General features: G+C 35.9%; 1 long non-coding RNA gene across 1 annotated transcript; it reads right to left on the reverse strand.

Annotated features, from left to right (window-relative positions):
* Positions 1 to 3379: 3379 nt before the first annotated feature.
* On the reverse strand, positions 3380 to 7193 carry LOC107816948 (uncharacterized). The gene is made up of 4 exons (XR_001655074.2): positions 6758 to 7193; positions 5292 to 5359; positions 4977 to 5071; positions 3380 to 3615 (listed from the first exon to the last, which is right to left on the reverse strand). It is a non-coding gene; the product is annotated as an uncharacterized LOC107816948 (long non-coding RNA).
* Positions 7194 to 7445: the final 252 nt, after the last annotated feature.

The raw sequence follows: 7445 nt of genomic DNA on the forward strand, positions 1-7445 counted from the left end.
ACTGCTGAGTTGGTTTCAACTGTTAAAAGGAATTACCTGAATCATTTCTATTATTGTTGTTATTATTATTATTGTGTACAGGTTAATGTATGTGACCTGCCTTAGCCTCGTCACTACTTCGTTGAGGTTAGGCTCGGCACTTACCAGTACATGAGGTCGGTTGTACTGATACTATACTCTGCACTTCTTGTGCAGATTTCGGAGTTGGTCCCAGCGGCGTACCATAGACTTGCTCGGATTTCAGCTACCAGAGGAGACTTGAGGTATAACTGCACGTCGTCCGCAGTTCTGAAGTCCCCGTCTACTTTACTTTAGTTGTGTGTTTGTTTCCAGAAAGCATTATTTTATTCAGACCTTTATTTGTATTATTTTAGAAGCTCGTGTACTTGTGACACCAATTCTGGGATGGTATTTAGACTCCGTTATTATTTTATGGATTATTCACTACATTTCAAACTTACTTCCGCATTTGTTTCTTTGTTATTAAATAAATTTTAAAATTGTTTAAAAGTGGTTAATATTATTCTAACGTTGGCTTGCCTAGCAAGTGAAATGTTAGGCACTATCACGGTCCTGAAGGTGGAAATTTCAGGTCGTGACACTACAACTTCGAGATTAGGCTTGATACTTACTCGGTACACGTTGTTTACGTACTCATACTACACTTGCTGTACTTTTTTGTGCAGGATCTGAGACAGGCACTAGTGGAGGATCTATAATCGCACATCCAAGTTATGCAGAGGCATATTGGTGAGCTGCCTTACAGAGCCGTTCTGCAGCTACTAGTGCTTCTTGTATTTGCATTCTGTCTATTTTATTTCAGACAGTGTTTGGGATTTTTTGTAAAATCTATTAGATGCTCATACACTTGTGACACCAGGTATTCGCACACACATTGGTAGAAGCTCGTTGTCATGACCTAATTTCCCCTCCGTTTGGGTATCGTGATGGTACCTAGTCTTAGGAATTAGGTAAGCCTAACAATAATTAAAACAACAACATTATTTAAATAGAATCTCTTACAATTCTCAAAACCGGTAGTACAAGTCATAAGCTCTACAGAGTGTTCGCTAGAACACTTTTAAATACAACTATCTAGAAATAAGAATAAACAGTGCAAAATAAAAACTTGAAGGTGACTTCGAAGCCTGCGAACACAGCAGCAGGACTACCTTGAGCCTCACAGCAACAGTCCACACAGCTAGATAAGGAACAAGTACCTGGATCTGCACAAAAATATGCAGAAGAGTAGCATGAGCACACCACATCGGTGCCCAGTAAGTATCAAGACTAACCTCGGTAGAGTAGTGACGAGGAGAAGTCAAGACACCCACTGGTCTAATAAACTGAACAGATATAAGTACATGAATAACAGAATTATAATGTCTACATAAGGACTATGCAATATGGCTTACAATACAGTAATGGCATTAAAGCAAGAAATAACAAGTATCAACGGAATATCATGAAAATGACGTAGACAAAGTGAATGGAACACAACCTAAATCCGGAATTACGAATACAGTAAGGACAAGTAATAACTCAGTAACTACACCGCTTTTACATAAGGTTTTAGCCAACAACTCCACGAGGTACCGAACCTCGGACAAATTCACAACTCACGGGTCTCAATACCTGAACCCTAACACTTGGCATCATGTGCCCTCATAACACCTCATAACCGCACTAACGACTCACGTGCCAATAGAGCCATTCTCCCATAGAAGGCAAGTAAACAAGGGTGAGCATCTATGCTCAACAATATCAAGAACGCCTCTTATCCGATAAGAGTGTTTAACTACGTGTATGCTTGTGCAAGTGTCCTAACATAGTCCATACCAGCAAATAAGCATAAGAAAGAAGAAGAACGGACAACACGTAGAATATTTTCTCACAGCTTTCACAAGATAAAGCTCACACAGATACGTATACCACTACACAAATATCAACAACAAGAATTACCCCAGGCCATAAATCATCAAAAATTAATCCCTGACACAACCCACCTTGTCTCACCACGTGTGCAATAGTAACATAAATGCCCGCCTTGTCTCGTCACACGTGCATAATAATGTTCCCACCTTGTCTCGCCACATGCGCAACCCATATATATATATATATATATGTATATATATATATATATATATATATCCCGCCTTATCACGCCGCATGTGCAAATATCAATGGTAACAATAGCACGGTAGAAACCTCGTGCAACCCCATAATAACAACCGCACGGCAGAAACCTCGTGCATCACCATAACAAGTACAACAGCAACAATGACAAAAATACGAAGTACGACAAGTAAATCAACTCAAGAACTTTAATTCACAAAGAAACGGTAGAACCAATTCACAAGGAATAACCACAGTAAAGAATGATAGGCGTAAAGAAAACAGCTCAACAAAGGGAGAACTAATGTGTAGCAATGATCCCACAATATACACTTCAACAATAGGGAAGCTAACACGAATCAAATAATACTAAATAAAACAAGTCGACTAAGATATACGATATCTAAACTTCTATTAAGGTTGAGGAAATTACGAAGGATATTCAACAATTCAATTAAGGATAAGCAGCGGAAAAATAATCATAACCTCAATTAAGACTGAACAATTATAGGATAAAATAATATAAATTCCAAATAAAGATAAGCAGTTATGAAAAGATAGCATGGCTATAAAAGAGATAACAGTTTCAGTTAAGGCATATATGAATCAAGTAACAATAATAGTGGATCATGAAGCAATTGATTCTAATTAAGCAGATAGATGTGAATCTAGTAATTAAGATATATAATCATAATAAGAACAACTGCATATTCAATGAATACAAGGACCTAAGAACCCTAAAAGGCCAACTTCCCACAAATAAGTCTGTGTACGCACTCGTCACCTCGTGTACACGGACTACAATCAATATAGAAGACTCAAATCCTAAGGGGAAGTCCCTCACACAAGGTTAGGCAAGATACTTACACTACTAGAAAATTGATCTATGGCAACAGTGGCAAAACCGTTACAATAGATACGAAAACCGTTGCCACAGACAAATTGCAACGGTTCAGGTCGCGTGCCAATAGCTCTATCGCAACGGTTTTGTGCAACGGTTGCATAATTGTTGCAATAGGCCTCTGTATGGTAACGGTTTTGGAACCCTTGCAATAGGTCTATCTTTTGTAACGGTTAATTAGTCAAATGGGACGGTTCGAAATCATCTCATTATCATTTTAGGGAACGGTATTTTCTGCTATAGCAACGGTTTAGATGATATATTGTGACGGTTATTAGAGGCTATTGTAACAGTTATTAGGAGCTACTGCAATAGTTTATTGAGACTATTGCAACAATTATTAGAAGCTACCGCAACGGTTCATGAAGGCTTGCAAACAATTTGTTGAAGCTATTGCAACAATTTATTTAGACTTTCCACAATAATAAAATTTATATTATTGTCTAACAATTCAAAAGCATACATAAGCTCTCAAAGTAATGGAAATCCAAAATAAAAGATTCCTAAATTATCTGAATACACTAATATTTTCAAAATAATCCCATAACTCTAAGCAATATTTTTGCCACTTTCATCCACTCTTTGCTCATCCGATCCACCTATAAAAGATGAAAATAAATGATTTAGTAAATTTTTCAAAAGAATTTAACATCCAGAACAATCTAAGTAGTACCTTGAAACTTCAAGTGCAATTCAGCTCAAATTAAAGAAGTCAATAAAGCTTCGCAAATTTAAATTCAAAGCAGTCCTAGAGATAAACTAAAGGATCTACATATGGCCAGTTAGAAAAGAGATCACTGATTGCAAATCCTTCCCTAAATAAGCCAGCACTTATAATGAAAAATAATTTAAATCAAGTTTTCCAACCTAGAGTTGAACTAAAGGCTCTACATATTGCCAGTAAAAGAGAGATTACTGATTGCAATCAAAATGGTGTTGTAATGTTTAACAATTCAATTCAGCTCAAGGAAGTCAATAAGACTTTGCAACTACAAATTCAAATTACTCCCAGAATTGCAAATTCAAAGCAGTCCCAGAGAGGAACTAAGTGCTGGAATAAGACACAACAGTTAAAAATATATTAACCTGACCAAAATATAATAGTTTCATCAAAATGGTGTTGCAATGTTTTTCCATTGATGATTCAGAAATTACTACTGAAAAAGGCACCAATTGCGACCATATGTACAATAGAGAAGAGAGATACCAATCAAACTATCACGGGAACATTGTCATCGTACAATACTAATTATACAAGTGAAGCAAGCTGCTAGTGTATAGTCAAATGAATGTCCAGCAGCCATGAACTATCACATTGTGCAAGTTCTATTAGTCATGAACTATCATGTGGTGGATTTTACAATTACATGCATACAGTGAAATGGTAAAAGTATTGTTCCAACAACAACGAGTAGAAATCTTGTTCCAACGACGTGGACTTAGAATTTAGAGCGGATTTAATAAAGGTAAGATTATAATTTATTTCACATAAATTTTGACAAAAAGTCCAAATTATTTTTTCTTATGTTGTAGGAATGTGATGCATCCATAGTAATGGATAAAGGTAGAGAATTCAAAAGTCAAAAGGGTGCTAGACCAAAAAAGAATTATGTGAGAGCATTTGAAGGGATAGACCAGATCAATGCTAAACTACAACTACAACAACAACAACCCAGTATAATCCCACTAGTGAGGTCTGGGGAGGGTAGTGTTTACGCAGACCTTACCCCTACCATGAGATAGAGAGACTATTTTCAATAGACCCTCGACATCCTTCCCTCCAAGAACTTCCCACCTTGCTCTTGGGGTGACTCGAACTCACAACCTCTTGGTTGGAAGTGGAGGTTGCTTACCATTAGAGCAACCCCTCTTGTCTATCAATGCTAAACTAAAACAAATAAAAAAAAGAATAAACAAGATACAACTGAAACAAAAGTTTGATTACTTAGAAAGCTCTCACCTTAATCTCTTGTGTTGATCTTCAAGATCGTACAAGGGTTGATTACCCACATAACTCTCACCTTTAATCTCCCAATTTACCTGCAAAACCAAATACTGCATAAAAAATATTAGCAAAAAATTTATATGGTAATGAATAATCAATAAGTTGGAGTTAGTCAATAATGTGATGCTAAAATCTATCAATAGTTGCAGATCATAGCACATAGCTATGCATGCCACACAAGACTACAAATGTTGGGATAATGAATTGATAACACTGCCCATATAAAGCACCTTGTGCAGGAATAATCATGGACAAATATACTTCTACAACCTGAAAACTTCAATGTTGGGCTCATTATAAGGATTATATGCAAGTTTTGAGCTGAATCTTGGACATTCCTACAGGAGAAAAAAAGGTTAAAACTAATTAGCCCCCTTCAAATTAAAACCTGCATGTAAATTGAGTTGGCCATGTTATCACTGCAAGCTTCATTTTCTATATGGAACCAGAGACTTGATGCAGATATTTCTGTACCTAAAATTAAACATAAGCAATGATACAATAAATTGCCTCTCGGGGAAATACTTAGATTTCATGGATTACAACACCTACCTTGTGCGAGAAATATACATATACTACAGATGATATATGCAATGTAAATCCCAGACAGAACCTATCAAACACAAGTGAATTAAAGAAACAATATAAGAAGATTTCAAAGACAGACCAAAATGGAATATTCTGGAATTTTTCAAGTAGTTTAATTAATCTCAAAGGGGTATTCTCAAATTCTGTTTTGAGAGAATGAGAGGAATTCAAACATCAATATAACAAAAGGACTTAAATGTAATCCCGATACAGAATTAGTATACCCTTCCAACTATATCTCGTTTAGCATAAGCTAATCAAAAAGAGCAAAACAAATTAGTGATAAGAGGAAGAAGCAACAGGAAGTACCATTTGATATCCAATCTACCCCAAGTGACCTTTGTAAAGTATACAAGATATTAATCTTATATTCTCGCACTGTATATAAATTCACTTAACTAGATGATAAATAAAGTAATATTCATCAACCAGTAACAAATTACGTGAAGTGATTACTTCTAAAAGTAAGAACCAGTAAGATATTTGAAAGTTTATATTGAAATGTTAAGCACTGAGATAAGTTGAAACAAACATTACGATAAAATGTAATCTCCCATTTACTGAAAGCTCGTTTTTGAGTTTTGGTCTCACGAATGACTAGATAGAATGATCAATACAATAAGCTTAAAAAATAAATTATCATGCTGATATGCACTCAACCTTTCTTCTATTGCAACATTATTTGTATAGGACACTCAAAGGAATTCATTGAGAACTAATTTCAAACACTTGTGAGCCTAAATATTTTAATACTGCTTCAACAAATACGGGGCTTATTTCCCCCCAAATTTTTGAAACTTCAATTCAATGCGCTACAAACATTTCACTCCTAGGTAGTGCCAATAATTAAATCTACAATTATACCCATTTGCTTCAAAACTTCTCTAGAAATAGCACAAGGGGTAATATATAATAACAAAGCAGAAATAATACAGTGAAATCCAAAAGCTCAAGAGTGAAAAATCAATCAAGCATACAAGCTCGCAAATACCATAAACAGAATCAGATGACACACTTGGAAAATTCCAATTCATTTTTTACCCACACAGTTAGGGGTACCTAATTGGATATTAACCAAATAATTTTATTCACCCATTTAGAGATAAATTACAAAATAAAATCTTAATAAAACAAGATTGGTAACTTACTGAAGCACAGAGAACTTTGATGGTCTCACTTCAGCTGGTAGCAGATACATGGATCTCAGAGGAAAGGGACTCTTGCACCATAAAGCAGGCCCTTCAAGAAGGGCAACCTGAAAGAACCAGACCTTGACTCTTCATCGCTACCATTATATTACTTTCCCTAGGCTCTGTGAGGTTGAAGAGATGTGCTAGAACCTTGACAGAGTGACTTGCAGAAGTGACTCGCCGGAGGGGTTAGGGTTTCAAGGGGTTGAAGCTACAAGAAGTGTAGGGATATTTTGATATGTTCTAAGGTTAAGAGAACAAGTTTTAGGAATTAAAAAAAAGGCTAGGCTCTAGTAAAATTGGGTTTAGTGAAATTAGAAGAGGGAAATTATGGGCGGAAAACTAAACCGTTGCAAAAAGCCAAAATTTCCAAATAACCGTTACCATATGATATTGCAATGGTTACGACAACTGCTGCGATAGATAAATCTGTAGCAACGGTTATTGTACTATTGTAACGATTTACTTTTAGAGATGTTCCAATAGGTTCGCGCTTATGCAACGGGTAAAACCGTTCTAATAGATGGTCTATTGCAACGGTTATGTAACTGTTGCTACAACTGTCATTGCAATAGACCTATTTTTCTAGTAGTGTTACCTCGAACCAAGCTCAAACAGTGCATAAGAATGCCCTTTCCTCAATTAT

Source organism: Nicotiana tabacum, unplaced genomic scaffold (assembly GCF_000715075.1).
Source record: "Nicotiana tabacum cultivar K326 unplaced genomic scaffold, ASM71507v2 Un00032, whole genome shotgun sequence".
In the NCBI taxonomy this organism is placed as follows: domain Eukaryota; kingdom Viridiplantae; phylum Streptophyta; class Magnoliopsida; order Solanales; family Solanaceae; genus Nicotiana; species Nicotiana tabacum.